Raw genomic sequence first — 26,386 nt, 5'->3', positions numbered from 1 at the left:
CAGGAAAGTTGCGAGTTGGGTGCTGTCATCAATGCTGTTGTAACATTCTTGAGGCAAGGTACCATGAGCCTTGGGGCCTCCATATCTTCCAGGACAACAGAAGTGTCCCAGGCAACACTGGAATAGGACCTAAGTGCTTTAGGTTTAAAAGTTCAGGTTCCTTGTGCCTGTGGAAAGTAAGTTATTGTAACTTCATAGGAAACTTCATTCATCCTTCAGATAGGTTTTACTTGTATTCTCTTATTTAATCTAATTTAATTATGATAGCACTGTGAAATGGTGATTTTTTTAATTTTCAATTTTATAGAAGAAGAAACTAGGGTTTACAGAGATTAAAGTTTATGGAGATGTAATAAATTAACCCCAACGGCACAGTGACAACTCTGGTCTTTCGATATTCCATCTGGTGTTCTTTGAATTATCCAGCGGTTTTCAAACTTTGTTGTTCAAGGCCTTCTTCAACAATTCCATGGTAGAGTTTGTGAGATTTTGTGGAGGTTCTTAAAGCAAGTAGCATTGACACATATACACTACCCTGTGTAAAATAGATAGCCAGTGGAAAGCCGCTGTCTAACACAGGGAGCTCAGCTGGGTGCTCTGTGACAACCTAGAAGGTGGGATGGGGTGGGGATGGGTAGAAGTTCAGGAGGAAGGGGACACGTGTACTCATGGCTGATTCATGTTGTTGTATGGCAGAAACCAACACAATACTGTAAATCAATTATCCTTCAATTAAAAATAAATTTAAAAAAAAAACTTCTTAAAAACTACTGCTCAGTAATGCCTGACTTTGGTACAGCCCTTTGCTTTCAAGTACATCTGATTCCCTCAGCAATCATCACTGTGTTGTTAGGCTTCATTTTCCCCTGATGCTGCAATGATTAAGAAGGATAAATAATACATAGATAGGGCCCTGGGTGCCTTGCAAGCAAACCTCGCTTCTGCAAGAATCCCAGGCTCACAGGGCTGTGGTGAAGCAAGTGGGCAAAGCAGAAGGAAGTCTGTTACTGATACTCCGTGCCATCAAGTGATAACGCAACCGTTCCTCTTCCTGTTGAAGAGTTTGAAGTGCTCTTAGTTATGAATGAAATTTTCTCAGATTGCTTTTTTAAAATTCCTTTAAAACACCTAGCTCTTAAATGAGTTATAGTAGCTTCCTTCCTCAGTGACTGCTCAGACACAACCGCTCAGATGTTCCTTGTGTTTGTGGCTGCCTACCATCTAAGCTTGGGGTTTTGACTCAGGAAACAATAATGCAGAGAAAGAAGCAGGGAAACAGAATTTATTCTAGCAACAGCTAGAATATCTAGTTTCCATGTCAGGATGGCATGCAATGTCCAGTGCTTGCAGCAAGAAAGGCTTCCTCAGATTAGCTCCATGGTATGTTTTTGACAGCAGTTGTGACTCCCGCCCTCCCTTTTCATCATATGCCCATTTCAGAGCTTGAGTCTCCCAGAAATTCTGTGAACTATGCAACTCTTCTTCTCAAGGTTTGGGTTTCCAGGCTCACACTTTAGAGCTTCTCTGTGAGTCTTCTCTGTGACCCTGTAGCTGACTCACCAGGAAACTCTGAAGGCGGCCCATCCCCTCCACGGGCACCCCAGCCCAAGCCACCATCATCATTCCTCGATGGATCACAGCCTCCTGACTGGCCTTCCTGCTTTCATCCTTGTTCCCGTACAGCCCTGTCTCCACACAGTAGTCAGGGGTCTTTTAAAGTCTTAAGTCAGGGGGCTTCCCTGGTTGGCCAGTGGCTAAGGCTTGCAGTTCCCAATGCAGGGGGCTGGAGTGGGCAGGGAACTAGATCCCACGTGTCTCAACAAAGATTGAAGATCTTGTGTGCTGCCAACTAAGACCCAGCACAGCCAAATAAATAAAGAGATATATTTTAAAAATAAATCTTAAGTCAGATCCTGCTACTCCTCTGATTAAAACCAACCCATATTTCTGATTTTACTCAAAATAAATTTCAAAATACATATTGAGTCCTAGATGATTGGCCTGTAGCTTGCTACCTTTCTAATCTTATTTCCCTTCTCTTCCTCATTTGCTCTGCTTTGACCACACAAGCCTCCCTGCTGTATATCAAAATGCCGAGCATATTCCTTATACTAAGCCTTTAGCCTTGCTGTTCCTTCTGCATGGAGTACTTTTCTCCAAGATGCCACTGTGACTTGCTTCCACACTCAATTAGGTCTCTACTTAAATGTTATTTTATAAGACAGGCCACCTTGACCACCCTATTTAAGATAGCGATCTTTTTCTCTGCCAGATCCTTTCCTCTGCTGGAGTCCTCTATTTTTCTTTTCTAAATAATTTTCTTTTCTGAATCTGAATCATTCCTCTTTATTTTATTTCTTTAGTACCTGAAATACAGTATATTTATGCACTTGTTTATTGTTTATCTTCCCTACTACACTGTAAATTCCTTGAGAATAGGACCTTCGTTTTTTACTATATCCCCTGGGCCTAAAAAAGTTCTTAGCACATAGTGAGCACTCAAGAAACATATATTAAGTAGATGTGCTGACCAAATAAATTCCACTTCTGCTTAGACCAGCTAAAGCTGGCTTCTATTTCTTACAACATAAACTCCTAAGGGCCTTATCTGATAGACATAGTGTAGGGCCTAGTATACCGCGGAATCAAATTAATCTTTTGTTTAGTGCTCTTGGGCAAAGTCACTTAACATACTGGGACTCAGTTTCTTTATACGTTGTGCTTTTATAAGATAATTTTACAAATTTTTTAAAAAGCTGAATTTCAAAGCAACAATAGAATAGTGATTTTTCCAAATTACTTCATTCTTTAGCTTTTTCAGTTAGCACTGTATCTTCTTAGAAATGAGTCACCTCTCCTCAAGATTTTCTCATTCTCAACTAATCTTAAATACTGCCACTGCCACTTGTCACTATTGCCACTCATATCATCATCACAATTATCATTAACTAAAAGCAACAATCTAAAAGAAAGATTTGGGATGCGTGCTAAGTTGTTTCAGTCATGTCCAACTCTGTGCAACCCCATGGACTGTAGCCTACCAGCCTCCTCTGTCTGTGGGATTCTCCAGGCAAGGATGCTGGAGTGGGGTTGCCGTTTCCTTCTCCAGGGATCTTCCTGACCCAGGGATCAGTCCCATGTCTCTTATGTCTTCTGCATTGGCAGGCAAGTTCTTTACCACTATTGCCAGCTGGGAAGCCAAGATTTGGTAAGTAAATGCTAAGGAGGGGTTTCCCTGGTGGCTCAATGGTAAAGAATGTGCCTGACAATGCAGGAGATGCAGGTTTGATCTCTGGATCAGAAAAGTCCCCTGGAGAAGAAAATGGTAACCCACTCCAATATTCTTGCCTGGGAAATCCCATGGACAGACGAACCTGGTGGGCTACAGTGCATAGGGTGATAGAAGAGTCTGACATGACTTAGTGACTAAATGACAAAATAAAATGCTAAGAAGTTCAGAGCAAGAGAAAGTTCATTGTGAACAGAGTTGAAAGACAGGTGGGACTGAAGGTAGGTTTGGATGAAAGACAGAATTAAGGTGATCAGGGACTTCCCTGGTGGTCCAGTGGCCAGGACTCTGTGCTCCCAATGCAGGGGACCCAGGTTCAATTCCTGGTCAGGGAACTAGATCTCACATCACGACTAAAGATCCCATGCGCCATAAACAAAGACACAACTAACACCGGGCACAGTCAAATAAATAAATAATAATATTTTTAAAAAGAGGTGATCAGAGGGGAAAGGTGATCTACAGACACTTTATACACATGCAAACAGCACTGCAGGCACATGATGAGCAGGTGGAAGAAGCTGAAGCAAGCAGGGTCTAGTTTAGGAGGGGTTCCCACAAGCTATGCATGAGCGTCTCTTGATCTCTAGGAAAAGGTTTAGAGATCTCATAGCTTAAAGCTGTGTCTCAAGTCTTTAAATTGTACAGCATCTACATCCTCAACCAAATTTTTCTTCCATCTTATTTGTTTATTTTTGGCTGCTCTGGGTCTTGGCTGCTGTTCCTGGGCTTTCTCTATCTGCGCCGGGTGGGGCTGCTCTTGCTGCAGCTGGCAGACTTCCCAGGCAGGTGGCCCCTCGTTGCCGAGCACAGGCTCCAGGGGGTGGAGGCTGCAGAGTTGCAGCAAGTGGCTCGGCAGTGCTGGCTCAGGGCCACTGGAGCATGGGCACAGTAGTGATGCACAGGCTGAGTTGCTTCGAGGCATGTGGAGTCTTTCTGGGCCAGGGATCAAGCCTGTGTCCCCTGCATTGGCAGGAGGATCCCCATCTACTGCATTACCAGGGAAGTCTCCTCCATCTTCTTACAACCAAAGATTGTATAAACATTTTTTTTTTTAAGTTCCTTTGCATCATTCATTGGGTTTATAAAATGTTAGGCCCTTTTCTTTTGAACTGCTACCAAACTAAGTTTTTCCCTTCCTATGTTTATCACATATATTTAATGTATACACCAGACTTTCCAATTACTCCTGTAAATTTATATCTTGCAGCCCAACATTACAGCCTGTTACTTAGTGTTTGGAATCTTAACTGTGTTGGTCAATACAGTACAGTTTATGTCACCTGAGGATTTCATACAAATATTTCTCATAGGTCTTTATCCAAGTTGTTGAAGAAACTGTTGTATGAAGTAAGGCCTGGACCCTTAAAGATCTCTCATCAAGTTGAAATTGATCTTATCAGTACTTGAGTTTAACTTTTCAATCAACAATAAATAAATTCACCCAACTATTTTTGCAGGGAAGAGACTGAGGTTTGTTTAGTAAGTAAATAATGGACTGAGATTTCTGTGAACGTGATTCTGATACAAACTTTGCCGCTGACTTTGTCAAGTTAAATAACTCCTTTTGACTCATTTGGAAAAAATCCAAATGGGTAATGCTCAAAATCCTTCAAGCTAGGCTTCAACAGTTCATGAACCAAAGGTTATGTTAAATCATTTCCTATTCTAAAATTCAGAGATTTTTACCATCCAGTCTGTATTTTCAAATGAAAAGAGACCATATTGTACTATCTCTTTAAGTATTCATTTTCGCTCTCAAACACAGGGCAATGATACTTCTGATTGGCCTAGTTAATGGTATTTTGGCAAAACTGAGTCTCACAATATTGCCAAGAATAGACAGTCTAATTTCAATTCATTTCAAAACACTTTGTTGAGAGCATGCATACTGTTCCAGGCATTGTATTAAGGGGCTTCTAAAATAAATTACCAACAGTAAAAAACTAAGTTAACTACCAAGTAAACCCTGCATTACCAAACTGACTTCTACTCACTGATTTTGAATGTGTGCTGAGCTATGGAAGTATGTCTCAAATTCTTTTCCATTGACACTAGCCATTGTAGTTTGCACAACATCAGTCTTTACTCATTTCATTAAAAGAACTGTATCTTGTCCCTGAAATCTTTAAGCTGTTCTCTCAATCTCTCAGAGATCTTATGTGAATAATCATTTTCTTCATTCTGTTTTCCAGTATTCCTTCTGGGACATTCATTTAGGGAAATGGAAATTATATCAGTTAGGATTTGATTAGAGGTGAATACTATTAGGAGTGAGACAGAATAAAGGATTTATTATGGGGATTGGGTCTTTACAATCCTGGAAACCAGTTAAGCTGTCTGTGTAAGTCTGTTGCTTTTGCATCGAGGGCTAGCCCTGAAGTCAGCAAGGCCAGCAGTTGGAAAGAGGAGATAGACATGATGTGGGAGACAAAAAGGACCAAGCACAAGCTGTGAGGACAAAATGGAACTGTATGTGTCCTCCATATTCCTACTCTAAAAGCTGCCTTTCCTTAGCATATATGAACATTTCCTATACATGCACATGGCCCAGGGTTTAGGGAGAATGAAAAAGGATATCCAGTGGGAGATGGTTGGTACCAGCCTCAAACCAACAAAATGAGTCAGTAACTAACATATGATGTGTGAACTACATAACTGCTTGGCCCTACCGTGACCCTCATTTCTACCTTCAAAATGTCATGCAAACTTCTTTTGTGGGCAATACTAACCAAGAAGCTTGCAGGGAAGGAAATTATGGGAGATGTAGATATCAAGCTTAGCTACTGTTGACACAGTGCAAAGCCATCATAAGAATCAACAACTGGACAGGTCTTACAAACTTTTTCTCCTTATTCTTCAAAATATTTTGAATTATTCATTCCCAAGGTCCATGCTACTGTACTTATTTCTGTTACCAGGCTTAGGTAGAGGTGGGGAAGGGTACCTATAGGAAAAAATCTTACAGAAGAAATTCTAAAACATAAAATCAAATAAAAAACACTATGTTCATAGAAAACTTATATTAAAGTTAATAAGAAAGATGGGACTGAATTAATCTAAAAATTTTAAAAGATTCCAGACAAAATCCCAAAAGACTTATTTTGTAGAACTTATACTACAGACAAAGCTAGTGGAGGTAATAGAATTCCAGCTCAGCTATTTCAATTCCCAAAAGATGATGCTAAGTACTACACTCAATATGCCAGCAAATTTGGAAAACTCAGCAGTGGCCACAGGACTGGAAAAGGTCAGTTGTCATTCCAATTCCAAAGAGCAATGCCAAAGAATGTTCAAACTACTGTACAATTGCACTCACTTCACAAGCTAGCAAGGTAAGACTCAAAATACTTCCAGCTAAGTCTTCAACGGTACATGAACCAAGAACTTCTTTAGAAAAGATAGAGACACCAGAGATCAAATTTCCAACATCCATTGGATCATAGAAAAAGCAAGAGAATTCCAGAAAAACACCTACTTATACTTCATTGACTATGCTAAAACCTTTGACTGTATGAATCACAATGAAGTCTGGAAAATTCTTAAAGAGATGGGAATACCAGACCACCTTACCTACCTCCTAAGAAACTTGTATGCAGGTCAAGAAGCAAAAGTTAGAACTGGACATGAAACAATAGACTGGTTCCAAATTGGGAAAGAAGTACAACAAAGCTGTATATTGTCACCCTGCTTATTTAACTTTCATACAGAGTACATCATGCAAAATGCCTGGCTGGATGAATCACAAGCTGGAATCAAGACTGCCAGGAGAAATATCAATAATCTCAGATATGCAGATGATACCACCCTTATGGCAGAAAGTGAAATGAAACTAAAGAGCCTGTTGATGAGGATGAAAGAGGAGAGTTAAAAAGCTGGCTTAAAACTCAACATTCAAAAAACGAAGATCATGGTACCCAGTCCCATCATTTCATGGCAAATAGATGGGGAAACAATGGAAACAGGGACAGATGTTATTTTCTTGGGTTCCAAAATCTCTGCAGACTGTGACTGCAGCCATGAAATTCAAAGACAGTTGCTCCTTGGAAGAAAAGCTATGACAAATCTAGACAGCATATTAGAAAGTAGAGAATCACTTTGCCAACAAAGGTCCAGATAGTCCAAGCTATGGTTTTTCCAGTAGTCATGTATGGGTGTGAGAGTTGGACCATAAAGAAGGCTGAGAGCCAAAGAATTGATGCTTTCAAATTGTGCTGGAGAAGTCTTTTGAGAGTCCCTTGGACTGCAAGGAGATCCAACCAGTCAATCCTAAAGGAAATCAATCCTGAATATTCACTGGAAGGACTGATGCTGAAGCTGAAGCTTCAATACTTTGGGTACCTGATGCAAGGAGCCAAGTGATTGGAAAAGACCCTGATGCTGGGAAAGACTGAGGGCAGGAAGAGAAGGAGGAAACAGGGGACGAAATGGTTGGATGGCATCATTAGCTCAATGCTTATGAGTTTGAGCAAACTCCAGGAAACAATAAAGGACAGGTAAACCTGGCATCCTTTAGTCCACTGGGTCTCAAAGAGCTGGACATGACTTTCTGACTGAACAACAGCAATACTTCACATAAAAGATTAAAAGGTGAAAAATAGCCAGGAGAATTATAAAGAAGAACAAAGTAGAAGGATTTATTCACCAAATATCAAAACCTTTAGGTGGTTGACAGAGGTAGGGGTTTAGAGGGGTGGGCAAAATGGGTGAATGGGGTCAAAGTGTGTAAACTTCCACTTAAGTCATGGTGATATTTTAAAAAAAAAGACCTGTAATAAGAACATGATACTGAACACCATGATAATAGTATAGGAATTGTCAAGGCTGCCAGTGAATTGGAAGAGAGAGATAGGTGTAGATATATAAAGTATGATCAAAGGGACACCACAAATTGTGTAACAAAAAATTAATTATTGGAAAATTAACATTAGAAAAAGCAATAATCCACAACTTAAAAATTATAATAGATGCCTATTTTATATCATGTACAGAAAGAAAAATCCAGGCAGATCAAGACCTAAATGCAAACAGAAAAATTTTAATGTTTTTAGAAGAGAAAATTCTATAATTTTTTAATTGGATGGAAGCCTTAAGGAAGAAAAAAACAATTTTAAAAGTACTATAATGCAAAAATTATATAAAACAAGACACTATAAATAAAGTGAAAAATAAGCCTAGAGGCTAAAGGAATATAATTGCAATAAACATAATTGACATGGGGTTGGTATTTAGAATATGTAAAGAACCCCACAACACAGTAAGAAAATGAAAAACAGCTTAACAGAAAAATGAGCAAAAGATATGAACAAGCAGTTTGCAAAAGGAAAAACACAGAAAAGAAATTCAATCTCTCTACTCTGAGAAATGCCCATTAAAACAACAGATCACTCATATTCATCAGATCAAAAAAATAATTTTTTTAAGTCTACAAAAACAAGTAGTGGTGAGGCTGTGAAGAACTAGGACCTTGCACACCGTTAACATCTCTATTCCTAGGTATAAATAAATCTACTCTAGAAAACTCTTTGTGTATGTACAATGAGAAATGTATAAGAATATTTCTTGCAGCATTGATGTAACATGGAAAATTGCTAACAATATAAATGTTCATCAATAGATCCTTAAATAAATATAAATTGAGGTATAAATTCCATAAGAAATTCAATAATTAGAATGAATGTACTAGTTACATATGCCAGCATGAATAAACATTAATATATAAAAAATAATCTTGAATAGAAAGGCAATTTGCAGAATTATATATTTATAGTGTGATAACGTTTAAATAAAGTTTAGAAATAGGCAAAACACTAGCATATATTATAAGTAAATAAAGTCACTCAGTTGTGTCCGACTCTTTGCGACCCCGTGGACTATAGCAATGAACAATTTCTTTCTCACATTTTTTAGATGATGAAATTAAAGCCCATAAAAATAAAGGAACTAGACCAAGTAATATATGGTATTTAGGAGAGTAGCTGGCAATGAAGTAGAATTCTCGTGACTCTTGGCCTACTATTTCAAACACTCTGCCATAATATTAACAAAAGTAAACAAAGTAAAATAAAAAAACTTAGGACTTCCTGAAAAATGACTAAGAGTAACTGTGTCTAGACCCCAAACTTCCAATAAACTAAGTTTCAGAAACAAATCATTGAAACAGTGAAACTTCAATATCAACAATAAGACTCAAGAAATTAAAGTCAAGGCAGAAGTACAAACAAAACTAATACAGGCCCTATAAAAATAATAATACCATGTTAGCTCATAGTTAACCCAACCATTGAAATAGCGGAGCCATAAGAAACACAAAATTATGTTAGAGAGGAGATGAAAATTAATTCCTGAAGAAGATGCAAGGAAATATCCAGTCTAGAGAATTCTTGCATGGGTTTGCAAAAGAGTTGAACACAACTGAGCGACTAACACTTTCTCCAAATCACAGGTTGTCTTTGGGGCTTCCCTGGTGGCTCAGATGGTAAAGAATCTGTCTGCAATGCAGGAGACCCAGGTCAGTCCCTGGGTTGAGAAGACACCCTGGAGAAGGGAATGGCTACCCACTCCAATCTTCTTGCCTGGAGAATTCCATGGACAGAGGAACCTGGCAGGCTATAGACAGTGGGGCCACAAAGAGTCGGACGCAGCTGAGCAACTAACCCACTCTCTGCATCTACACAGGGAAAGGCATCTGGAACCACTAATCACCTTTTTTTAGCCTTGTCGGCACAAGACCTTGACTTATCAACCCAGAGACTCAATTTGGGCTTTATCTGCCTGCAGTGTGGGAGACTTGGTTTGATGCCCGGGTCTGGAAGATCCCCTGGAGAAGGAAATGTCTACCCACTCCAGTATTCTTGCCTGGAGAATTTCATGGACAGACAGACTACAGTCCATGGGGTCACAAAGGGTCGGACAGGACTGAGTGACTAACACATACACACATTTACCAATTCAACACCTGACTGGATTATCACATTAACAAGCCAGATAATTGTGCAAAACAGTGAAAAGCAAAATGGACTCAACAGGAAAAAGTAGAATCAGTGAAGTGAAAAATAATTTAGAGAAATACATTAAGTATATTTTAAAAGAAAATGAAAGAGGAAGGCAGAACCAAACTTTGAAGAATAGACATCTCAAAGAATACAGAAAAACAGTCACAGATGTGATCAATCAAGGTATAACAGAATATTTTTTCACCCCAAAAAAGAATTGATATCAGACACAAAAAAGTTCAGAAGAAATCAAAGTAACTAGCAGAGACCAAGACCATGGCTTTGGAAAAATAAATTAAATTACTGATAAAAATGAAATATTCTAAACCTTCCAACCTGAAAAGAAAAGCAAGCTATCTGCAAATAAGAGCAGCCTTCTGTTTTGCCATTAAAACAAAACTTAAGGAAAGTGAGAGAAAAAAAACATTTATTTCAAATATAAGTTTCATTTGTAAATAAGTGGACCAGGAAAGCAATATTAGTTTGACAAAGTGTTAATAAAATCTATGAGGCCTTGTGTATTTGATGTCTTTGAAAGCACCAAAAGCTTTGAAAGCTACTATTTGAAGAAAAGTGATTTTGAGGAAAAGTGCTATATTATGTGTTAACTTGGCTAGGCTTAACGCCATTATTCAATCAAACACTAAATTAGGTATTGCTCTGAAGGTATTTTGTAGATATTGACTACAATATCTACAGGTAAAGGAGGTAAAGGTAAAAGAGATTGTTCTAAATAATCTGTGTAGGTCTAATTCATCAGTGAAAAGCTCTTAGGAGAATTGAGAAGAAATTCCACTCCAGGACTGAACATTGAGCTCACCAAGGGATTTCAGCCTGGCATTCCTGATGGCCTACCCTATGGATTTTAGACTTTTCATGCCTGTCCCTACAATTACAAAAGTTCATCCCTTGTGATAAATTTACTAATACCTCTTTCCTACTGGTTCTCTTTCTCTAGTGGAAACTTGACTAACAGTGCTATTAACTACAGTTGACAAGTCATCTTCATTGATATAATATTAGGAAGAGATATCAAAGAGAGATTTATTTTAGAAACTATAAAGCCTCGTGTGTGTGTGTTAGTCCCTCAACTGAGCGTGTCCGACTGTTTGCCACTCCATAGACTGTTGCCCACCAGGCTTTTTTGTCCATGGGATTCTCCAGGCAAGAATACTGGAGTGGGTTGCCATTCCCTTCTCCAAAAGATCTTCCCAACCCAGGGATCAAACCCTGGTTTCCTGCATCGCAGGGAGACTCCTTACCTTTTGAGCTACAGGGAAGTCCTGAAAAAGTGCTTCAGGATAGACAAAGCCTCATAGTAAATTAATAAACAATGAGAAAGCATGAGAGAGTTATAAGGTAAAGAAGCCAAATGTCCTAAACTGTTCTTCCTATAATCTGGGAGGAAAATTCTTTTTTTTATTAAAGTTAAAAGTAGGTAAATATAGCATTAAGTATGTTTCTGGACTTAAGATATTCACCAGTAGAATTAAAAATCGGGTGCTTGAGGTAGCCAGCATCCAAATAGCTCCCAATATCTCTGCCTCCTGTACTTATATTCTTGTGCTGTTCTTTCCCACATTACCCTAGGATTGGTCTGTATGATTAATAGGATATATGGCAAAAGTGATAGTAAGTCATTTGGGAAATTAGGTTATAAAAGATATTGTGGTTTCCATCTTGATTGCTCAGTCTCTCTTGGATCATTTGCTCTGTGGAGAGCCAGCTGCCATGTCATGAACAGTTCTGCTAAGAGGTGCATGAGGTAAGGAACAAGGCCTCCAACAACAAGCCACCAAGGCCTTTTGACAACAGCCGCTGAATGAACTTGGGAGCAGACTGGCAGCACCTGCCCCTCTGTGTCAACCTGTCTAAAGGCTAAAGCTACCAGGTGATAGTGGACTGCGGCTCCTGACACAGCCTATGTAAGAAATGCCCCGCTGGGCCACATCCAGATTCCGGACACGAAACTGGGCAAGACAATAGCTGTTTGCTACTCAAGCTGCTAAATTTATCTTGCAAATTGATTTAAAAGACAAACATAAACAAATCAAACTTAAAAGGCAAAACTGAAGAAATAAAAATAAAAGTTAGGAAGCATAAAATAGAAAAAAAAAAAAAAGACAAACCAAGCATAGCAATTAAAATTAATGTAAACAGTTGAAATCCTGCATTAGAAGGCAAAACAGCATAAATTATTTAAAAATTAAACAATATATTCTTAATTGCTGCTGCTTAGTTGCTAAGTCATACCCAAGTCTTCTTGTGACCCCACAGTAGCCTGTAGCCTGCCAGGCTCCTCTGTCCATGGGATTCTCTAGGCAAGAGTACTGAAGTGGGTTGTCATTTCCTTCTTCAAAGGATCTTCCCAACCCAGGGACTGAACCTGAGTCTCTTGCATCTCTTGCATTGGCAGGTGGATTCCTTACCACTGAGCAACCAGGGTATTTAAAAGTCAAAAGGTCTAGGAAGGCTAAACTTCAGCGAATGGCCAAAGATAAACTAAACTGATAAAATAGGAAAGCAATGATAGCAATATTCATGTCAGATAGAGTAGAACTTAAAGCAAAAAAAGCACTAAGGCAGGTGGAGTTATTGCATATCAGAAAAAGTAGTCAATAATGAAAATATAATAATAAATAATTGATATGGATCAACCTGGCATTGAAATATATTATGTAGATTGATAGGTTTGTAATGAGAAAATAATAAAAACACTATTATAGTGAGAGATTTTAATACTTAAATATCATTGACAAGTTAAACAGATAATGTATGCCTTGGCACAGAGGATCTAAAATAGTCATAATGTAGAACATTATTTTAGATTTTATTTTCTACAATAATAGCTACACATGTTCATGTGTAGAAACTGAGCATCCTCGGTCATGGAGAAAGTTTTCATTAAACGCAATAAAGTCAAATATTTTATGGGCAGTATTGTGCATCTACAACTGAACAGTAGTAGCATGTGTTTTCGTATAAATAGCCCCTAATCACCCATAAAATAGCCACAAATAAGAACTTGGACAAAAAGAAAGAGAAAACATAAAAAGAGAGTGCTCTGTAGGTTATAAAAGTGTATGGTAAATATTAGCAATTTTTATTAGCTACTATTTTTTAAAAAACTAAAATGCCAACTATCTAAATCTTTGTGATAAATCAAAGCAATATTTGAAGGAAAATGCAGAGTTTTAATATATTATTTTATCTTGATAGAGAAAAAAAGATTGTAAAAAAAGCAACAACAAACTCCTCAAAAGTAAATAGGAGAATGGGAATAATTAAGACCAAAATAAAATTATTAGAAAATAAAAATAATGTCATTATATAAACACTATGAAATAGACAAGCCTCTGGCAAATCTGTTCAAGGAGAGAGAAAATACATAAAACAGTAGAAACGAGATAATGCACAAACAAGCCAAATTTTTCCCTGTCCTAAAGAAGAAATCCTTTCTTTTACTATAGTTCTTTCTCTCTTCTTTTGAAGGACTTTCTCAAAACCAAACAATTTTTTGGAAATAATGTATGTTTTCTGATTTCAAAAGTAATACAAGACTTACATTTCTGGTAGTTTAGCAGACCAGCAGACTAAACTCCTGCTACAGTCAACTAAAGTTACTGCATTTTTTAAAGTCTCAAATATGATCAGTTCAGTCAGTTCAGTTCAGTTGCTCAGTCGTGTCTGACTCTTTGCGACCCCACGAATCGCAGCACGCCAAGCCTCCCTGTCCATTACCAACTCCCGAAGTCTACCCTAACCCATGCCCATCGAGTCGGTGATGCCATCCAGCCATCTCATCCTCTGTCGTCCCCTTCTCCTCCTGCACCCAATCCCTCCCTGCATCAGGGTCTCCTCCAATGAGTCAACTCTTCGCATGAGGTAGCCAAAGTATTGGAGTTTCAGCTTCAGCATCAGTTCTTCCAATGAACACCCAGGACTGATCTCCTTTAGGATGGACTGGCTGGATTTCCTTGCAGTCCAAGGGACTCTCAAGAGTCTTCTCCAATGCCATAGTTCAAAAGCATCAATTTTTCGGCTCTCAGCTTTCTTCACAGTCCAACTCTCACATCCATACATGACCACTGGAAAAACCATAGCCTTGACCAGACGGACGTTTTTTGGCAAAGTAATGTCTCTGCCTTTTAATATGCTATCTAGGTTGGTCATAACTTTCCTTCCAAGGAGTAAGCATCTTTTAATTTCATGGCTACAGTCACCATCTGCAGTGATTTTGAAGGCCAAAAAAATAAAGTCTGACACTGTTTCCACTGTCTCCCCATCTATTTCCCATGAGGTGATGGGACCAGAGGCCATGAGCTTAGTTTTCTGAATGTTGAGCTTTAAGCCAACTTTTTCACTCTCCTCTTTCACTTTCATCAAGAGGCTCTTTAGTTCCTCTTCACTTTCTGCCATAAGGGTGGTGTCATCTGCATATCTGAGGTTATTGATATTTCTCCCGGCAATCTTGATTCCAGCTTGGGCTTCATCCAGCCCAGCATTTCTCATGATGTATGATCAGAAGTGGACAAAAATAAAAGATTACTTAATGTATTATGAGGCTTCACAGGGGGTGCTAGTGGTTAAAAAAAAAAACCAAACAACAAAAACCTGCCTGCCAAATTAGGAGATGCAAGAGACCTGAGTTTGAACCCTGGGTTGGGAAGATCCCTGGAGAAAGAACTAGCAACCTGCCCCAGTATTCTTGCCTGGAAAATCCATGGACAGAGGATCCTGACAGGCTAGAATCCATGGGGTTGCAAAAGAGCTGGACACAACTGAGCACACGCCCTGGTGTAATGTATGATGTGCATTCTGAGGCATCACTTGTTGAAAGAAATATCATTATTTTATTTACTACTAAGAAAGAAAGAAAATGCTGTCAAACTATGACAAAACTATATCTTGTAATTTAAAATGCATCTCAGTTGTGGATGTGTCTGGTGGTGAAAATAAAGTCCAATGCTGTAAAGAACAATATTGCATACTAATGAAGGAGCTCTTTAGATTTATTCATCTATTTTTATCATATATTACTCTTGGGCATACATAAAAAGTAAAATATTAATATTATATGTTAATATTATAATCACTGAAGTGATGCCTAAAACCTGCCAATTAGTCTTACTTTTCTACACAATCAATGCTCTGTGACATCAAGAACCTTGGTAATGTATTATTTCAGAAAATAATCCTTAAAAGAATGAAAAACCATTGGTACTGGACTCTTAAGCTTGACTTTGCAATTATGCAGTAGTAACTTATTTTTGAAGATTCCCAGTTGGCTCAGTGGTAAAGAATCCATCTGCTAAAGCAGGAGACACAGGAGACTCAGGTGAAGCAGTTTCGATCCCTGGGTTGGGGAAGTTCCCCTGGAGGAGGAAATGGCAACCCACTCCAGTATTCTTGCCTGGGAGAATTCCATGGACAGAGAGCCTGGTGGGCTATGGTCCACAGCGTGATAACAAGTCAGACATGACAGCACGCAGGCAACTTAACTTTTGAGTTATATTTCAGGAATGTTGCTGAATATGTCTGGTTCACTAAGAAGACAGCTTTTCTTTGTAGACATTGATCCCTAGGGGTTAAAATATGTTTCACTATCAGCCTCAAATTTTCTTCTAAGCCACTGATGTTTATCCTGCAAGTTTTGATGCTTCACTTTTGATATTCATACACACATTAAAAAAATGTATTTATCTATGTTATGCCTGACCCTGGCTGACCATGACTGTAGGATGCCACCAATTTAAGATGCACACTAATTTCAGAGATTTTAAAATGTGAAAGAGTGTATATTTTGAATAATGAAATATGATAAAGTGAGAATGAAGAGAAATAAGATGTCTAGAAAAACTGGAAGAGCTTTAAGGTTCAAGATTTATAGTGTTGCATGGCATGCAAGTTAGAACTCAAAGCCCAGGAGCATCTAAAACAGGCAATCTCAATTTAGAAGATTCTTCTCTAACCACCCTCTCCACTCAGTACAAATGAGTCCTCAAAGTGTTGCACTCTCAGTGTGAGACAAATTAGGAATTATTCATTTCCCTACCTGAACTGTCACCACCAGGAGACTACAACAAAAATGACTCATCTCAATATCCTGTGCAAGTTGAGAAGAAGAGGAGATTTTATCCCCTAAGAGTCTATAACCGCAGAGAACTTGAATGCAAGTTTACAGCCCAAACACCTACACCTTGGATACTTAAAAAATCTAAAGCCAGATATTAGATTTAAAGTCATCCTAGTACAGTGATGCCCTCAGGTGCCCAAAAGAAGCAAAAACAAATCCCTTTGAAGGAACTCATCTTTATCTCAGGCATTAAAACTTCCTAAACAAGGTGTTTTTTAAAAAATCAGTTCACAGTAAAACAATAACAAAACAAAACAAAAATTGAATCACAAAACTATCAGGAAACAAAGTACCATGAGCAAGAGTCAGCAGAAATGACAGAAAAGACATCAGATGTTGGAATTACCAGACACCAAATAGGAAAAAATTTAAAGTATATTTAATAAATTTCTAGAAATAAAAGGGAAAATTGAAAATATAGTTTAAAGCCAACATAGATGGAAGGAAACAAAAAAGAACTTTAAAAAGTAATAAATAAATTTTAAAATTTCTGAATGTATTTTAAATTTTCTGGGTGTATCTTTGAAAGTGAAAGTCGCTCAGTCGTGCCCGACTCCTTGTGACCCCATGGACTATATACTCCATGGAATCCTCCAGGCCAGAATACTGGAGTGGGTAGCCTTTCCCTTCTCCAGGGGATCTTCCCAACCCTGGGATTGAACCCAGGTCTCCCACATTGCAGGCAGATTCTTTACCAGCTGAGTCACCAGGGAAGCCCAAGAATACTGGATTGGGTAGCCTATCCCTTCTCCAGAGGATCTTCCTGACCCAGGAATCAAACTGGGGTCTTCTGCATTGCAGGTGGACTCTGCATCAGCTGAGCTACCTTCAGTTCAGTTCAGTTCAGTTCGGTTGCTCAGTCGTCTCCGACTCTTTGCGACCCCATGAATCGCATCACGCCAGGCCTCCCTGTCCATCACCAACTCCTGGAGTTTATTCAAACTCATGTCCATCGAGTCGATGATGCCATCCAGCCATCTCATCCTCTGTCGTCCCCTTCTCCTCCTGCCCCCAATCCCTCCCTGCATCAGGGTCTTTTCCAATGAGTCAACTCTTCGCATGAGGTGGCCAAAGTATTGGAGTTCCAGCTTCAGCATCAGTCCTTCCAATGAACAGCCAGGACGGATCTCCTTTAGGATGGACTGGTTGGATCTCCTTGCAGCCCAAGGGACTCTCGAGTCTTCTCCAACACCACAGTTCAAAAGCATCAATTCTTTGGTGCTCAGCTTTCTCACAGTCCAACTCTCACATCCATACATGACCACTGGAAAAACCATAGCCTTGACCAGACGGACCTTTGTTGGCAAAGTAATGTCTCTGCTTTTTAATATGCTATCTAGGTTGGTCATAACTTTCCTTCCAAGGAGTAAGCGTCTTTTAATTTCATGGCTGCAGTCACCATCTGCAGTGATTTTGGAGCCCCCAAAAATAAAGTCTGACACTGTTTCCACTGTCTCCCCATCTATATCCCATGAGGTGATGGGACCAGATGCCATGATCTTCGTTTTCTGAATGTTGAGCTTTAGGCCAACTTTTTCACTCTCCTCTTTCACTTTCATCAAGAGGCTCTTTAGTTCCTCTTCACTTTCTGCCATAAGGGTGGTGTCATCTGCATATCTGAGGTTATTGATATTTCTCCCGGCAATCTTGATTCCAGCTTGGGCTTCCTCCAGCCCAGCGTTTCTCATGATGTACTCTACATATAAGTTAAACAAGCAGGGTGACAATATACAGCCTTGACGTAATCCTTTTCTTATTTGGAACCAGTCTGTTGTTCCATGTCCAGTTCTAACTGTTGCTTCCTGACCCGCATACAGTTTTCTCAAGAGGCAGTCAGGTGGTCTGGTGTTCCCATCTCTTTCAGAATTTTCCACAGTTTATTGTGATCCACACAGTCAAAGGCTTTGGCATAGTCAATAAAGCAGAAATAGATGTTTTTCTGGAACTCTCTTGCTTTGTCCATGATCCACTGAATGTTGGCAATTTGATCTCTGGTTCCTCTGCGTCTTGGAAAACCAGCCTGAGCTACCTTAGACACAGTCAAAAATAGTAGACTAGAAGATAAATCTGAAAAAATTATATAGAACAAAGGAAAAACATGATAAATATAAAAGAGATAATGGAGGCTATATTGTAAGAATCTAAGAATATATCTCAGGATATATTGTAATGACTATTCAAATCTCCAGAAGGAGGAAAGAGAGAAAAGTGGGGCAGAGGCAATAACTGAAGAAATAGTGGCTAACAACATTTAGAAGTAAAGAAAGAAAAGAATTCATAGATTCAAGAAATCCAGTGAAAGCCAAGTAAAATAAGTAAAAAGAAAGTCATACCCAGATCTAAAACAGGGAAACTACAGAGTAGAGAAAAAAAAAAAAAAAAGATATTTGGGGAAGCTATTAAAAAAGAGAGATTACTCTCACATGTGTCAATAATTAGAATAATATACATATGACTTATCAAAAGCAAAATGGAAGTTACTGAACTTAGAAGATAGTGAAGCAATATTTTTAAAGTATTCAATGTGCTGAAAGGAATAACTGTCAACCTGAAATTCTATGACCAGTGAAAACATCTTTTAAGAATGAAGATAAAGATATTTTTCAAACAAAAGCAGGAAGTTAGTCACTATAGCTCTTCATTAAAGGAAATTCTAGAATGTTTACTTTAGGTAGAAAGAAAGTGAGAACAGATGGATGGTGTAAGATGAAAGAACATAATAAAGAATAAAATAGTAAATATATAGAATAATTTAAACATTAGCCACATAAAATAAAAATAACAATACTTCCAGAATTTTTTTTTAAAAATGAGATTAATATTAAAATACATAGCCATATTAACACATAAGTTCAGAAGGGAATGGCTCGAGTTGAAATGTTCTACAGTTTTTTGTAACTATTGAAGAGGAGTTTAAAGATTCTGATTCACCTTAAATTTTCCATTTATTTCTTCATATTAACTTCTTTTAAATTCTTGAGTATACTTAAAATAAATTTAAAATTCTGTGCTACTAATTCCATCATTCCTGTCATTTCTGGTTCTGTTTCTACTGACCATCTTCTCCTAGTATGGGTCACCTTTTCCTTCTCTGCAAACTAATATTTTTTAATTGAATGCTAGACACAGTGAATGTTTCAATGTGGAGCAATGGATTTTACTCCTTTTTTTAAAAGAACATTGATTTTTTTTTAGCTGACAGTCAAATTTCTGGATCCTTTCAAGATTTGTTTTCATGCATAATTAGAGGGGATCTATAGTATTTATTACTCTGGAGTCTCTGCTAAATGCCTCAGGTATTTAACAAGTTCTGTTCTCTCTGGCTGGTTGAAATTCAAATGTCTCCCAACTCCAGGTGTTCTCTGGAACTGATGATGTTATTGCCTCTCATTAGCTCTTTGCCCAGTCTCAAGGAGTTTTGTTCTCTGCATTCACAGATGGGTATTCAATTTAAAAAAAACCCACATCATCATGGTTATCTGGGTCATGAAGATCTCTTTTGTACAGCTCTTCTGTGTATTCTTGCCACCTCTTCTTAATATCTTCTGCTTCTGTTAGGTCCATACGATTATTTTATTGTGCCCATCTTTGCATGAAATATTTCCTTGGTATCTCTAATTTTCTTGAAGAGATCTCTAGTCTTTCCCATTCTATTGTTTTCCTCTATTTCTTTGCGTTGATCTATTCTATTGTTTTCCTCTGTTTCTTTGTTATTTGATTTGGACTTTAGCAAACAAGAAATAAGTGGAATAATGAAGTTTTTGTGTAGCAGAACTTATTTTGTGCTCTTTGAACTTCAAGCTGCCACTGAAAGAAGACCAAGTGAGACTGATGAGTGACAAGAGACAAGTGACCCTGTCCATAGTCACTTCTGTTGACCTGGCTTGCAGTCTGCAGACTGCTAGGTATACGACTGAGGCAATCCTAGATCATCCAGTGGCCAACCAATCTGCCAAATGGACGCAGATTCAGAGATCCACCTAGACGAGGGCACTCCCCTTAAGTAACATGCCCAAGAGACACGACTAATAGAGTTTGAATTTTTTTTCTTCCAATTTTATTGAGATAAAATTGACAAATAACACTGCATAATTTTAAGATATACAACATAATGATCTGGCATAAATTATGAATAATTGTTGCAATAAGTTTAGTTAGCATTGTTAGTCACTCAGTTGTATCTGACTGTTTGCGAGTTCATGGACTATAGCCCACTAGCCTCCTCTGACCATGGAATTCTCCAGGCAAGAATACTAGAATGAGTAGCCATTCCCTTCTTTAGAGGATTTTCCTGGATTATCTAGGTCTCCTACATTACAGGTGGATTCTTTATCATCTGAGCACTGGGGAAGCCCTGGTGAGGAGCCATCATCTCAAATAACTATAACATTAAAAAATAGAAAAAAAATATTTTTTTCCTTGCAATGAGAACTCAGGATTTATTCTCTTAACAACTTTCTCATGTAACATATGAACTCCTTATTGAAAAATTCAGACTTAAATTGAAGGAAGTAGAGAAAACCACTAGACCATTCAGGTATTACCCAAATCAAATCCCTTATGATTATACTGTGACAAACAGATTCAAGGGATTAGATCTGATAGAGTGCCTGAAGAACTATGGATGGAGGTTAGTGACATTGTATAGGAGGTGGTGATCAAAACCATCCCCAAGAAAAAGAAATTCAACAAGGCAACTGGTTGTCTGAGGAGGCCTTACAAATAGCTGAGAAAAGAAGTTAAAGGCAAAGGAGAAAAGGAAAGATATACCCATTTGAATGCAGAGTTTCAAAGAATAGCAAGAGAGATAAAAAAAGTCTTCTTAAGTGAACAATGCAAAAAAAGAGAGGAAAACAATAGAGTGAAGATTAGAGATCTCTTCAAGAAAATTAGAGATACCAAGGGAACATTCCATGCAAAGATAGGCACAATAAAGGACAGAAACAGTATGGACCTAACATAAGCAGAAGATATAAGAAGAGGTGGCAAGAATACACAGAAGAACTATACACAAAATGTCTTAATGACGTAGATAACCATGATGGTGTGATCAATCACCTAGAGCCAGACATCCTGGAATGTGAAGTCAAGTGGGCCTTAGGAAGCATTACCACAAACAAAGCTAGTGAAGGTGATGGAATTCCAGTTGAGCTATTTCAAATCCTAAGGGATGATGCTGTTAAAGTGCTGCACTCAATATGTCAGCAAATTTGGAAAACTTAGCAGTAGTCACAGGACTAGAAAAGGTCAATTTTCACTCCAATCCCAAAGGAAGGCAATGCCAAAGAGTGTTCAAACTACCGCACAATTGTATGCATTTTGCATGCTATCAAGGTAAGGTTCAAGCTAGGCTTTACCAGTATGTGAACCTAGAACCTCCAGATGTACAAGCCAGATTTAGAAAAGGCAGAGGAACCAGAGATCAAGTTGTCAACATCTGTTGGATCATAGAAAAAGCAAGAGAATTCCAGAAAAACATCTATTTCTGCTTCATTGCTAAAGTCTTTGACTGTGTGGATTATAACAAACTATGGAAAATTCTTGAAGAGCTGGGAATCCCAGACCACCTTACCTGCCTCCTGAGAAATCTATATGCAGGTCAAGAAGCAACAGTTAGCTAGAACTGGACATGGAACGACAAACTGGCTCCAAATTGGGAAAGGAGTATGTCAAGGCTGTATATTGTCACCATGCTTATTTAATTTATGTACAGAGTACATCATGTGAAATGCCAAACTGGATGAAGCTCAAGCTGGAAACAAGACTGCCAGGAGAAATGTCAGTAACTTTGGATATGTGATGACACCACCCTAAGGGCAGAAAGCAAAGAGAAACTAAAGAGTCTCTTGAAGGTAAAAAAGAAGAATGGAAAACTGGCTTAAAACTCAACATTCAGAGCACTAAGATCATGGCATCCAGTTCCATCTCTTTATGGCACACTCAGAGCATTAAGATCATGGCATCCAGTTCCATCACTTTATGGCAAATAGATGGGGAAACAATGGAAACAGCGAGAGACTTTATTTTCTTGGGCTTCAAAACTGCTGGAGATGGTAACTTTTGCCATGAAATTAAAAGACACTTGCTCCTTGGAAGAAAAGCTATGACAAACTTAGCATATTAAAAAGTAGAGACATTACTTTGCCAACAAAGGATGGTCTAGTCAAGCTATGGTTTTTCCAGTAGGCATGTATGGATGTGAGATTGGACTAAAAAGAAAGATGAGCACCGAAGAATTGATGTTTTTGAACTGTGGTGTCGGAAAAGACTCTTGAGAGTCCCTTGGACTCCGAGGTCAAACCAGTCAAACCTAAAGGAAATCAATCCTGAATATTCATTGAAAGGACTGATGCTGAAGCTGAAGCTCCAATACTCTAGTCATCTGATGCAAGGAGCCATCTCATCAGAAAAGACCCTGATGCTGGGAAAGATTGACGGCAAAAAGAAGAGGGCAACAGAGGATAAGATGATTGAATTGCATCATTGTCTCAATGGACATGACTTTCAGCAAACTCTGGGAGATAGTGAAGAACAGGGAAGCCTGGCTGCTGCAGTCCATGGGGTCACAAAGAGTTGGACACAATTAAGTGACTGAACAACAACAACAGTATTAGTTACATTTATCATGTTCATTACATCACAAGTACTTTATCTATATCTGGAAGTTTGTACCTTTTGACTTGCTGCTGTTGTTGTTGTTTAGTCACTAATTCGTGTCTGACTCTGCAGTCCCATGGACTATAGCCTGCCAGGCTCCTCTGTCCATGGGATTTCCCAGGCAAGAGTACTTAAGTTGCCAGTGGATCTTCCTCACCCAGAGATTGAACCAGCGTCTCCTGCATTGGCAGGTGGATTCTTTACCACTGAGCCGTCAGAGATGTCCAACCTTTTGACTGCCTTTTTTCAATCCCCCCTCCCCTCATCTGCCAATTCTGATATCCACAAATCTGATCTCTTTTTCTATGAGTTGCTTGCTTGTTTTTGAAGTATGATTGACATATAACACTATGCTAGTTGCTGTACACAACATAGTAATTCAATATGTCTACACATTTCAAAACAATCCCCACAATAAGTCTACTTATCACATGTCACTATACAAAGATATTAGACATAGTTATTGACTGTATTCCCCACACTATGTATTTTATACCCATGAGTCAATTGTTTTGCCGCTGGAAGGCTTGTACCTCTTTATCTCTGTCACCTACTTCTCTTCTTCTATTCCTTTACCCTATGACAACCACCCATTTGTTCTCTGTATCTATAACTCTGTTTATGCTTTGTTTTTTAATTTGTTTTTTAGATTCCACATTTATGTGAAGTCATACAGTATTTGTTTTTCTCTTTTTGATTTGTTTCACATCGCATAATACCTCTGGGTCCAACCATTGTTGTTGCAAACAGCAAGATTTCATTCTTTATCGTGGCTGAGTAATATTCCCTTTTGATATATTAGCCACATATTCTTTAGCTAGTCACCTATTGAAGGGCATTAGGTTGCTTTCATATCTTTGTTGTAATGCTGCAATGAACATAGGGGCGCATATATCTTTTCTAATTATAACAGTATCTTCATTTTCTTCCGATAACTGCTGGATTATATGGAGTTCTATTTTTAATTTTAAAAGAAGTCTTCATACTGTTTTCTATAATAATCACACAAATTTACTTTCCCACCAACAACAGAAGGGATTCCTTTTCTCCACATCCTCCCCAGCACTTGTTATTTGTTGATGATAGCCATTCTAATAGGTGTGAAGTGATATCTCATGGTGAGTTTGACTTGCTGATGTAAAGTGTATTTTTATGTGCCTGTTGGCCTTTTGTGTGTCTTCATAAAGTGTCTTTATGAAGACACTTCATAAAGTGTCTTCTATACACTTTAAAAAAATCTGGTGGTTTGCTTTATTGACGTTGAGTTGTATGAGTTCTTTGTATATTTTGAATATTAACCCCTTATTAGATATACTGTTTGCAAATACTCTCTCCCCTTCAACAGGTGGTCTTTTTCTTTTACTGTGCAAAAGCTTTTTATTTTGATGTAGTCCCACTTGTTTATTTTTGCTTTTGTTTCTCTCACCTGAGGAGTCATATCCAAAAAAATATTACTAAGACCAATGTCAAAGCTTACTGTCTGTGTTTTCTTCTAGAAGTGTTGTTTCAGGTCCTACATTTAAATCTTCAATCCATTTTGAACTTATTTTTGTTCATGGTATGAGAGTGCAGTTCAATCTGATTATTTTGCACGTAGTTTTCCTGTTTTCCAAACATTGTTTATTGAACAGGTTGTCTTTTCCCTATTGTATATTCTTGCCTCATTTGTCATAGATTAATTGCATATGTAAGTGTAGTTTTATTTCTGGGCTCTTTATTCTGTTACATTGATCTATATATCTAGTTTTGTGTCAGTACCATATGATGAGTATAGCTTTGTAGTATGGTTTTACATCAAGGAGATGATGATACCTCCAGCTTTGTTCTTCTTTTCCCAAGATTATATTGGCTATTTAGGATCTTTTGTGTTTCCATATTTGTTCTAGTGCTGTGAAAATTGCATTGGTATTTTGACAGGGATTGCATTGTATTTGTGGATTGCCTGTGTCTTATGGTCATTTTAAAAATGTTAGTTTTACTAATCATCTGCTTGCTTCATCTTTAATTTTTTTCCCCAGTGTTTTATAGCTCTCTGAGTACAGGTCTTTTATTCTTTTTGATATAGCTTTAAGTGGGATTGTTTTCTTAATTTCTCTTTCTGATAGTTCACTGTTGATATATAGAAATGCAATAGATTTCTGTATATTAATTTTGGATCCTGCAATGTTGATGAACTCTAATACTTTTTGGTGGCATGTTTAGGATTTTCTATGTATAATACATCATCTGTAAACAGTGACAGCTTCGTTTCTTCCTTTCCATCTTTTTTCTTTTTCATTTCTGATTGCTGTGGTTAGGACTTTCAGTATTGATAGAATAAAAGTGGTGAGAATGGGCATGTATGTCATGTTCTTGATCTTGCTGTTGTTCAATCGTTCAGTCGTGTCTGACTCCTTACGACCTCATGGACTGTAGCACACCAGGCTTCCCTGTCCTTCACCATCACCCAGAGTTTGCTCAAACTCATGTCCATGGGGTTGATAATGCCACCCAACCATTTCACCCTCAGTCATCCCCTTCTCCTCCTGCCTTCAATCTTTCCCCGCATCAGGGTCTTTTCCAGTGAGTTGGATCTTCCCATTAGGCGGCCAAAGTATTGGAGCTTCAGCTGTAGCATCAGCTCTTCCAATGTATATTCAGGGTTGATTTCCTTTAGGATTGACTGATTTGATCTCCTTGCGGTCCAAGGGATTCTCAAGAGTCTTCTCCAGCACCACAGTTCAAAACCATCAATTCTTTGGCATTCAGTCTTCTTTATGGTCTAACTCTCACATCTATACATGACTACTGGAAAAATCATAGCTTTGACTACATGGACCTGTGTCAGAAAACTAATGTCTCTACTTTTTAATATGCTGTCTAGGTTTGTCATAGCTTTTCTTTCAAGGAGCAAGCATCTTTTTTAATTTCATGGCTGCAGTCACCATCTGCAGTGATTTTGGAGCCCAAGAAAATAAAGTCTGTCACTGTTTCCATTGTTTCACCATCTATTTGCCATGAAGTGATGAGACTGGATGCCAGGATCTCAGTTTTTTGAATGTTGATCTTAGAGGAACAAGATCCTTAGCTTTTCTCCGTTGAGTATGATATTGGTCATATATGGCCTTTATTTTGTTGAGGTATGTTCCCTCTATACCCACTTTCTGGAGAGTTTTTATCATAAACAGATGCCAAATTTTGTCAAAAGCTCCTTCTGCATCTATTTAGAGGATCAAATGATTTTTATGCTTCAGTTTGTTAACATGATGTGTCACATTGATTTGTGGATATTGAACTATATTTGCATCCCTGGGATGAATCCCACTTGAT

General features: G+C 38.2%; 1 non-coding gene across 1 annotated transcript; it reads left to right on the top strand.

The window, feature by feature from the left end:
• Positions 1-3,551: 3,551 nt before the first annotated feature.
• TRNAG-CCC (transfer RNA glycine (anticodon CCC)) lies at positions 3,552-3,624 on the top strand. Its single transcript has one exon. It is a non-coding gene; the product is annotated as a tRNA-Gly (tRNA).
• The last annotated feature ends 22,762 nt before the right edge of the window (positions 3,625-26,386 follow it).

Source organism: Dama dama, chromosome 14 (assembly GCF_033118175.1).
Source record: "Dama dama isolate Ldn47 chromosome 14, ASM3311817v1, whole genome shotgun sequence".
NCBI lineage: Eukaryota > Metazoa > Chordata > Mammalia > Artiodactyla > Cervidae > Dama > Dama dama.
This window is presented reverse-complemented; position numbering and strand designations above follow the sequence as displayed.